This window comes from Suricata suricatta, chromosome 5, assembly GCF_006229205.1.
Source record: "Suricata suricatta isolate VVHF042 chromosome 5, meerkat_22Aug2017_6uvM2_HiC, whole genome shotgun sequence".
NCBI lineage: Eukaryota > Metazoa > Chordata > Mammalia > Carnivora > Herpestidae > Suricata > Suricata suricatta.
In genome coordinates this window covers 72,034,652-72,045,018 of record NC_043704.1, presented here as the reverse complement: position 1 = coordinate 72,045,018, position 10,367 = coordinate 72,034,652, and the positions used below count along the sequence as shown (strand labels likewise).

The 10,367-nt window shown below is 50.6% G+C and overlaps 1 protein-coding gene across 14 annotated transcripts in view; it reads left to right on the top strand.

Moving 5' to 3' along the window:
* Positions 1-1,198: 1,198 nt before the first annotated feature.
* PIGZ (phosphatidylinositol glycan anchor biosynthesis class Z) overlaps positions 1,199-10,367 on the top strand; it is a 24,410-nt gene continuing 15,241 nt past the window's right edge. For 7 of the 14 annotated variants that reach the window (XM_029939582.1, XM_029939583.1, XM_029939580.1 and 4 more), the window contains exons 1-3: positions 3,139-3,270; positions 3,790-3,999; positions 8,371-8,491. The gene's annotated coding sequence lies outside the window, so the exon portion shown is untranslated. Of the gene's footprint in view, positions 1,338-2,631; positions 2,705-3,138; positions 3,271-3,789; positions 4,000-4,462; positions 4,768-8,370; positions 8,492-10,367 lie in introns of those variants that run through there. The other 7 variants (XM_029939578.1, XM_029939577.1, XM_029939574.1 and 4 more) reach the window with 7 other exon arrangements.

Genomic DNA, 10,367 nt, shown 5'->3' with positions numbered 1-10,367 from the left:
CTTAAGAAATTATAAAACTATATACAGTATGTAAAATTTCCCATATTTACTATATGTAAATAATATCTCAATTGATTTTTGTTTTGCCATGCTTTATTTAATGCGAGGGCTGCTGTGACGGCTGCTAATGAAGGAAAACACAGGTGAAGGGATTCTGCTAAGGGGCTTCCCAAAAGCATTTCATCTGGAAAGGAAGGAGGGAGGCTCCCCTCTCTGCCGGTCAGCCTCAACCCGGAGGTTTAGTGAAACCTTCTCCCCGCTAGGGGGCAGTGTTGTCGGCAGCCGGCCACCGAGGCCCGTTGCAAGCCCCCAGGCGCAGGCTGGGGCGGGGGCGACTAGACCCCCGCCCCGCAGGGAGCGCCGAGGTCGCAAGCCCCCGGAGCGCGCGGGCTGGAGGCGCTCTCCCCCGCTCGGCCCGGAGAGGTGGCGCCCGCCCCGCGCCCTCCGCCCAGCCCCCCTGCGGAGGAGCGTCCGGCTTGCCCTCCGGCACCCACACCCGCACGCGCTGCTCGGCCGCCTCCGGCGTCGGAGGAATGAGCCCGGGCTCCCGGGCACACGATGACCCCCTCCAGGCCTGGCTGTCGGGCAGCGCGGGGCCAGCCCCTCGGCCTCGACTCGCGGAACGCAGAAGCGGGAAGCGGCGGCCCCCGCGGGAAGGCTTCCTGGGCGGAATGCGCCCCAGCTGGCGGCTGTCAAGACCGAGCCGCGTCCCGGGTGAACCCGACCCTGCGTCTCCGGCGCCGCTTCTGCGTCAAGGCCCGCAGAAAGACGCCGCGGCGCCTCTTTCCTCCCAAACCTTTTCCTCTCCAAGCGGGTCATCCTAGCCTTGGCAGATCCCCATCCTCGCAGAACTTAGAAATTGTCATTTTAAAGGACAAAAAGAAATCTGTCCTAGAGATGTTTTGTTTAAACTGTACCTCGTGGGCTGAAAAAGCGGCTCCCCAGGCGTGGCAGGCCAAGCAGGGGGCCACTAGGAGAACGAGCTGGAATGCGGGGAGGGGGAGAGCTCCATCACTGCCCGAAGTGCCAAGGCCCAAGGGACACCGGGACCCTCCGTAATCACCCTCCCCCTGTGGCCACAGCTCACCACGGGACCTCAAGGGACGCACTTGGGCAGCCCCGCCCGCCGGCGCCCTCGCCTCCAACCCTCTTCGCCCCGCCTGGCGCACTGCGTGGTTTGCTTAGTTTCCCGGACCTGGCAGAGCGCGGCTGCTGAGGACACGCCGCACCCGTCCCGTGCCCTCTGGTCGGGGAGGCCCCCGGCCTACCCCCAGTGCCGGCCTCCGGGTGGGCGGACGCCGCCAGTGCCGCAGGTGCAGCTCTGAGACAGCCCGCCGGTGAGCAGCTCCAGAAGTGTTAATGGGGGTCAGGGAGGGAGGAAGGCAAGGCAGGGAGGACGGACAGTTGCTTCCATTCCTACTTTTGCTAGCTGTCCAAAGACCAGCAGATGCTAGAGACTGGTGAGTCAGGCAGGGGCGCCCACCTTAACGCAGTTTTCCCCAAACCCGGGTCCCCGGGCTCTGAGCACTGGCAGTGCCCCAACCCTAGAGGAGACTGAGGCTTTCCCTGACGCCTTCTTGGGAAGGGGAGGGGAGGAGAGGCGGTGAATATACTTAAGAGCGCTAGCTTTGGACCTAGACAGAGGCCTAGGCTTGGATTCTCTCCTGGAACCGGCTGATGTTCTTGGGTGGTTCTGAAACTTGACTGTGCTCCACTTTCCTCATCTATAAAATGGGACTATAATGCTACCTCCCGGGGTCCCTAAAAAGACGAACCCAAAAGACGCTGCAAAGTGCTGAGTACTAAGTCTGTGAAGCACAGATAGATCTGCGTTAATTCAGTGGAGAAGAATCTCCACAAGGTCAGGTCGTCTGCCCTTTCACAGAATGAGAGGATGGGCTCCTTGGCCAGATGTCTCCCAAGGAAGCACGAACAAGGGCAAAAGCCTGTCGTCCAGGATGCTACAGGCAAGGCTGTGGCAAGGCCGAGCACCTGCTGCTCTGGTTGACGGCGTTCTGACCCTTTGGAGTCGGGGGTGGTGAGCATACATTATGGCAAAGACACTTGCCACCTTTCTTGAGGACATCTCTCACTGTTACTTCTAAATGTCATTCTTCACGTCAGACTCTTTTGCTTCATAAAACTGGGAACCACTGTCAGAATTATTAACACCTAGAAAGTCCCCACTACAGAGAAGAGTTCCCATTTTGCAGATGGGAAGCATGAGGTCGTGGATAGTTGATGATATATGCCAGTTAGTGGAGATACCTGACTCTCTTCCACTCTCCCTTGTGTGTGTGCAATGCTGTGCGTCGCGTTCTCTGTTAATCAAAGGATAAACACTGGTGGGCATGTTTGGCCAACAGAGGGAAGGAGGAAGCCAGAGCCAGACATTCCAATGCTTCCAGGGTGGGGCTCCCGGAGGGGCTTACTGTGACCATCAGTGTTGATATGAGGATGAAATCAACACCAAACAGGCAAATGGATTCAGAAGAGCCACTGTCACCCTCTGCTTCTGGGATGGACCTCAGAGTTTGGAACAGAGTCTTGGTCTTAAGGGATATGGTCTTTGTACATCATATCTGAAGATGCCTTTGGCTGCCTGGCAGGGGCCTCTTTCTCTAACACTCCTGGCGCTGCAGTCTTTAAAACCTATGGGACCACCCCTCTTCCTTCCTTATCAGGAAGAAGTTTAAGTTTGAAGGTAGGAACATTCCTTGCAACAAGCCACCACACAGTGGCTGCCATTCTGGACCATACTTGTTCACATCTGTATCCCCAGAGGCGACACTGTGCTGCGCACAGAGTGTACCCCGTGGGTGCCTGAGAGAGGTGTGGCACCAAGCGCCAGCTGGCCGTCTGACTCCGCGAGACAGACGAGAAAGACAAGTGTCTCCACACGCCCTCCGCTGGCTGGCGGGCGGGCGGGCGGGCTGGCGGGGCGGCAGCTGGCTCCCATGGCCCCACTGATGTGATCTCTTTTCCAGCTTCCCCCGCACCCAGCTGCAGTGGTTTCTGCTTCACTACACCCCTGCTGCGGAGATGGTCTCTCCCTGCTGCCTGCCATCCCACCCGCCCCACACGCCCACTTAGGATGATGCCCGTCTGTGGTTATCAGCACCCACTCCTCCACCCCACAGTCAAAACTCCGTGGCCCTGGGCATTGTCCTTTTATTCTAGAACCTGCCTCTACATTGCCCTCCTGGAGACAGTCACCCCACCCCCACCCACTCACACCGCTGTCCTGGAGAGGGCCACCCAGCAAGACAGGTAGGATTTGAACCTCCACAGGGGCAGCTTACTGCATTCATGTGCACGTTCCAGCCACCTCCTGTCCTGATTGTGTTTAGGTGGCTGGTGGCCACACCTGTCCCCTAGAACACCTGGCCACAGGGACCAGCCCTCCAGCCTAGCCTCTGCCTGGGGAGCTGCAGGGGAGTGGCACTCAGATCTTTCTGAGAACTTCCCACACTTGTTAAGTTCAATGCCCTGTTATGTTGTCCCCTTCTCTGGGGATCTCCAACTCTGCCCTCGACCCTGTCACCACAGTAGGCCCCCATCAGGTGGCTTCGAGGGGCTGAGATGGATAGAATGGATCCCAGACCTGGGGGATCTCAGCCTGGCAAGGCAGAGAAGCAATCAGATAGTGCCAGGGGACAGTGTGCCATGAAGCACAGGGTTCTGGGGAAATGAGGTTGGGGAGGGCTTCTAGGGGGTCCCGGCAGTTGAAGCAAAATGAAAAACGAAAGAAACCACTACCCTGTTTATTTATTCATGTTGTCTTCACAGCAGCTCTGAGGGAGATACTGTTGTTAACTTCATTCTACAGACTGATTGCCCTTTTTCCATGAGCAAGTGACAGCAAGGATTTGAAAGAGGCCAAAGAGGGTCTTAACCTTCGTATTCTAAGCAAAGACGCTGGGGTGAGAAACGATGCAGGACAAAAGAAAGGACTACAGAAAAACTTAATGCTTCTGGAGCAGCAGGTTCCGTACAGAGGTGAGTGGGGACGGTGGGGACTGGAAAGCCTTGTAAGCCACAGTCAGGATGTGGACTTGGTCCTGAGGGTGGTGAGGGATCCCCACCCAGATGTACTCTAGAGCTTGCTTCGCGGTATTTTCCTCATTCTACACGCATGGAAAAGGATTCCTTTTGTATGACACATCGGGGTAAAATGGGGAAGGGCTGGGTGCACCTAGAGGCAACCAATGCGAGGGTTCCGGCCACCCGAAGTACCCGCTCAGCCACCCCGAGGGCCGAGGAGTCTCAGCATGTACCCCAGTCACAGCGGACCAGACTCGGGGACAGGAGACGTTGAAGAAATGACTAGGGGGCACCTGGCTGCCTCACTTGGTAGAGCATGCCACTTCTGATTGTGAGGTCATGAGTGCAGTGAGTTTGAGCCCCATATTGGGTGTAGAGGTTGCTTAGAAAATCAAATCTTTACAGAAAGAGCAGTTATTGGAAAGCAAAGTTAGTATCACTTAGTGAAGGGGTGAAGAAGGGAGACGACCCCCGGACTTCTGGACTGAATAACTGGACAGACGGTCATTCCCTCACTGCTGCAGGGGATGTGGGGGCAGGGCCGGGTAATGGGAAAGTGACGGGAAGCTGGCTGCCCCGGGTTTGAGGCGGGCGCAGAATGCCAACAGGGAGTGGCTCAGGGCTCTGGAGTCCAGCAGGCTGGGTCCGAGCCCTGCATGCAACCTACTAGTTCTGTTACCTCGGGCAAAAAAGTGGATTAACTCCTGTTAATTCATCTATAAGGTAGGAATCATAATATGATTTTAGAGTTGTTAGTAAATGAGAATAAAATGAGATCATGTACAGTACCTGGAACATAAGAAGTATCTAAAACTGGCAACACTATTTTTTTAATTTGTTTATTTATTTATTTATTTAGAGAGAGAGAGAGAGAGAAGGGCATGTGCACATGAATGCGGGAGGGGCAGAAAGGGAGGGAGATGGGGGAATCCCAAGAAGGCCCCACACCGCCAGCCCAGAGCCCGATGCAGAGCTCAAACCTGTGAACTGCAAGATCATGACCTGAGCTGTAGTCAAGAGTCAGACACTTAACGGACTGAGCCACCTAGATGTCCAGGCAATACTATTACTGTTATTATCAATAAATCTGAAGTTCAGAGAAGAAGCAATTTCAGAAGTCATCAAATGGAAATTGAAACCATGGGGATAACTGAGATAACCCAAAAGTGTAGATGCTGAGGAGGGTGAAGTTGAAGACCAGGAGCACTGACATTTCAGGAGTGAACAGAGGAAGTGGTGCCTATAACCAAATGGTCCAGAAAACAGAAGAAAGCCACCAGAGCCTGGAGTCTTGGAAGCCACACGTAGCAGCCACACACAGTTGATCCTCTGTCTTACTTCCTCCTTCCTAACAGAACCTGATGTTGTGGGGGAAGCACCATCTGGATTGTGTGTGCCTCAGAGGGGGGAGCCCAGAGCCCATGCTCACATCAGGAAGTCAGTCCTCACTAGTAATCCCGGTGTGCTTGCCACTGATTGGTTTATGAAGGTTTACTTGACCCCTTTCTGGCCAATGGGACTTGATGGAAAGTCTGTTGAGGGACTTCTGGAGAAGATTTCTTTGATTTAAAAAGAAAAGATGCCCGTGAAAATCAAAACCATAATGAGATACCATTTCACACTCACTAGGATGACTAGAATCAAAAAGCCTGATAACACCAAGTGTTGGTCAGGATGCGGAGAATTCAGAACCCTTATGCAACGCTGGTGAGAATGTAAAAAAGAACAGCCACATGGAAAACAATCTTGCAGTTCCTCAAACAATTAAACATAGAGTTACCGTATGACCCAGACGATTCTATTCCTAGGTATATACCAAGGAAAATGAAAAAAAATTATGTCCCACAGAACCTTATCCACAAATATTTATAGCAGTGTTATTCAGAGTTGCCAAAATATGGAAACAACACAAATGCTCATTAGCAGATCAATGGATCCCCAAAATCCGATACATCCATACAGTGGAATAGTATTTGGCCATCTAAGGAGTAAGTACTGACACAGGCTTTAACATGAATGAACTTTGAAAATACTATTTTAAGTGACAGAAACCAGCCCAAAAGGCCACATACTGTATGATTCTATTCATATGGAAGTCCAGAAGAGGGGAATCTATAGAGAGAAGGTAGATTAGTGGCTACTTAGTTGTGAGGATGTGGCAGGGAGATGATAAATAAAAGGTATGTGTTTTCTTCTTGAGGTGATCAACTGTTCTAGAATTGACAGGCGTGTCTGGGGTGCTTGGTTGGTTGAGTATCCAACTCTTGATCTCCATTCAGGTCCTGATCTCACAGTTTGTGGGATTGAGCCCCATGTCGGGGTCTGTGCTGATAGCAGGATTCTCTCTGTCTCTGTCTCTGTCTCTCTGCCCCTCTCCTGCTCTCTCTCGTTCTCTCAAAATAAATAAACATTAAAAAAAATAAAATTGATAGGAGTGATGGTCACATATATGACTGAATATACTACAAGCTATTGAATGGTACATTTTAAATGAGTTGTATATTAATTATAACTCAATAAAACTGTTGAAAAAGGAAGCAACACAAACAGTGATCAACAAAGAATACAGAATCTTCTCAGTGTGTCGCGTCTGCGTGGAATCACTGGCACTAACCATCTGCCACCAGCATGAGGATGATGCCCACGCGGAGAGAGAGACAGAAATCACGAGGATCACTGGGAGATGGCGAGGGAGCCCAGCGGCCCCCCGCTCCGGGAATCTTGTCGCGTGACGTGATGAATTGTTTAAGCCTATTTGAGTCAGAGTGTTCGTTATCAATATTGTTTGCAATCAACGAACTTTGATCACAAAGGGGTTTGGTATAGGAAGTAGCTACTTCTGAAAAGCTGGGAGGTGCTGGAAGGTCAGGGTCTGGCTGAACCCCAGAAGGAATTCCTAGAATGCTGCAAAACTGACCCACTGTAGGAGGCGCTGCCTCTGTGGCCCTGTCAGGAGAGAGGGACAGAGACAGACCCACAGAGAAAGTGCGGGGCCACTGGAACTATTGAATTCAAGAACACAGTGCCGTGTTTGTGATGCCAGTGTCAGAGGGCCATAGCCAACCCCCCATGGCTGCCTGCCAGCACCCAGGAAGCTGGCAGATTGACATGGAATACTACCTCAGAGAACTTAGCCATCACCTTGACCTTACTTGCCAGAGGAAGACAGCAGGAGGATGCCCTTCACTCGGCTTCCACTTCCCAGATATCTCCCATCTAATGACTTCTTTGTTCCATATTCCTGCTTGCATCTTGGATTTTTTTTCAGTTTATTTATTTTATTTTGAGAGAGAGAGAACAAACATGAGGGAGGGGCAAAAAGAGAGGGGGAGAGAGAATCGCAAGCAGGCTCTGCGCAGTGCAGAGCCCAATGCGGGACTCCAGCACATGAACCACAAGATCATGACCTGAGCTAAAGTTGGACACTAACCAACTGAGCCACTCATGTCCACCCCCCCATCTCGGATCTTCTATCTAGAATCATTTTTCCTTCTGCCTGATATATATATGTATATATATACATATATGTATATATATATATATATACGTATATATATACATATATGTATATATATACATATATATACATATATATATACATATATATATACATATATATATATGTATATATATCCTAGAATTCCCTCAGGGTCTGCTTGTGAAGATCTTTCAGTCTTTTTTTTAACATTTATTTATTTTTGAGAGAGATACAATGGGCGAGTGGGGGAGGGTCAGAGAGAGAAGGAGACACAGAATCAGGAGGTTCCAGGCTCTGAGCTGTGTCAGCACAGAGCCCGACACAGGTCTCAAACCCACGAACTATGAGATCATGACCTGAGCTGAAGTTGGACGCTTAACCCACTGAGCCACCCGTGTGGTCCAAGATCTTTCAGTCTTTTTTTTTTAATTGTTTAATGTTTTTTATTTATTTTTGAGAGACAGAGAGAGACAGTGCGAGCAGGGGAGGGTCAAAGAGAGAGGAAGACACAGAATCTGAAGCAGGCTCCAGGCTCTGAGCTAGCTGTCAGCACAGAGCCTGATGCGGGGCTCGAACCCACAAACCGTGAGATCATGACCTGAGCCGAAGCTGAACACTTAACCGACTGAGCCACCCAGCCACCCCTAGATCTTTCAGTCGTAATGTGCCAGAAAATATCTTTGTTTTGTCCATGTTCTTGGGGAAAAAATTTGGACATAGAAGATAGACTGGTAGTTATTTTCTTCTGTTTCCATTTATGTATGTATGTATGTATGTATGTATGTATGTTCTTGTGGGAGGGATGGTGGCATGTGTATGGGCCCTTTGACCGTTCCCTTTTTCTGCAGGTGGACCTGATCGTGGGCTGGGGCCTGGGGACCAGAACATCCAGAAGGGTGACAGGGGCCCTTGGACATGGAGGTGGTGGATGAAAGCAGAATGAGCTGTGCAGTCAAGATGGAAAGGCCGGTGAGTGTGGCAAGGTTTCGCTGGTGTGGCAGAGCTGGGGCACTGAGGGGCCCTGGAGGCTTTGGGGACAAGCACAGAGAGGAAGTGCTTCTCCGAGGCATGGGCCAGAGCACCTGCTGCCAAGGAGGCCTAAGCGGGTGGGACCCAGGCTTCCCCTGCTGCCAGCGCAGTTATTTTTTCCAGCACATGAATACTCCCATCCTTGCCTAGAGCCACCTCTGATACCAAATGACCAGGGTTCTGAATGGGAAACAAAAGCCAGCCGAAAAGGAATTTATACAGTTGCTAAAAGTCATTAGGTGCACTGGAAGAACGGGCTATAATTTGGGCCTCTGGGAAAGACTCAACACCGGGAAGTAACTCACTAGAGGAGCTACCATTTGCGTGACAGTTGGGCAAGTGTAAAGGCTACCTTAGAACTTGGTCAGATGTAGTAACACAGCACCATTGCTGAGAGTCAGGATGCCACCAATGCTGCAGCTGTGTCTCTGTACCCACAAAGCTGGGGCTGGACACTGGAAAGCTGCTGCCGGAAAACTCCACGTCTCATAATCTCATTTGCCCAGAGAAGACAATGAAAGTTACACATATATGGCCTGTCTCACATCTCTCTAAATTCTTTTTTTTAATGTTGATTTATTTTTGAGAGAGAAAGAGAGACAGGGCAAGAGAGAGAGGGAGACACAGAATCAGAAGCAGGCTCCAGGCTCCGCACAGAGCACAATGTGGGGCTTGAATTCACAAGCCGTGAGATCATGACCTGAGCCTAAGTCAGATGCTTAACTGACTGACCCACCCAGGCGCCCATGCTCTCTAAATTCTTAAAACCTAATTTGCATAACCCAACTTCAAGGGAATCTACAAAATGTAGTTTTTTGTTTCCCAGCCTTGTATGGTGTAGGAAGGCACTCTAGAAGGAGATGGGAATTGTGGAAGGGATTTCTGTTGTCACATGACGTGCAAGGTAGGGGCAGTTCCAGAATCAGCTTCAGAGGCCTGTGCATGGCATCATCCCATCCCTTCCACCCTCAACAATTGTGGAGACACCCAGATTCCCCTTAGTAGTTTTGGGCCACATCCTAAAAGAGCACTGATGTGTTTGCACCACAGTCCCCTCACGCTTCCTGTTTCCTCTCAGATAATGACCACAAGATCCACTGACCAGGGCTGTCCCCTCGTGACTTCCTTGAAAATAACTCGACACAGCTGAAACGGCTTTTCACAGCCCTCATCTGACCTCTCAACATGGTTCTTTTTCTTTTTAAATAGTTTATTGTCAAATTGGTTTCCATACAACACCCAGTGCTCTTCCCCACAAGTGCCCTCCTCCATCACCACCATCTCTTTCCCCCCTCCCCCTCCCCTTTCAACCCTTAGTTCATTTTCAGAATTCAATAGTCTCTCATGATTAGCATCCCTCTCTCTCCCCAACTCTCTTTCCCTCATCCCCTCCCCTGGTCCTCCATTAGGTTTCTCCTGTTCTCCTGTTAGACCTATGAGACCTATGGTATCTGTCCTTCTCCGCCTGACTTATTTCGCTCAGCATGACACCCTCAAGGTCCATCCACTTTCCTACAAATGGCCATATTTCATTCTTTCTCATTGCCATGTAGTACTCCATCGTGTATATATACCACATCTTCTTGATCCACTCATCAGGTGATGGACATTTAGGCTCTTTCCATGATTTGGCTATTGTGGAAAGTGCCGCTATGAACATTGGGGTACATGTGCCCCTATGCATCAGCACTCCTGTATCCCTTGGGTAAATCCCTAGCAGTGCTATTGCCGGGTCATAGGGGAGTTCTATGGATAGTTTTTTTTTTTTAATTTTTTTTGCATTTATTTATTTTTGAGAGACAGAGAGAGACAGAGC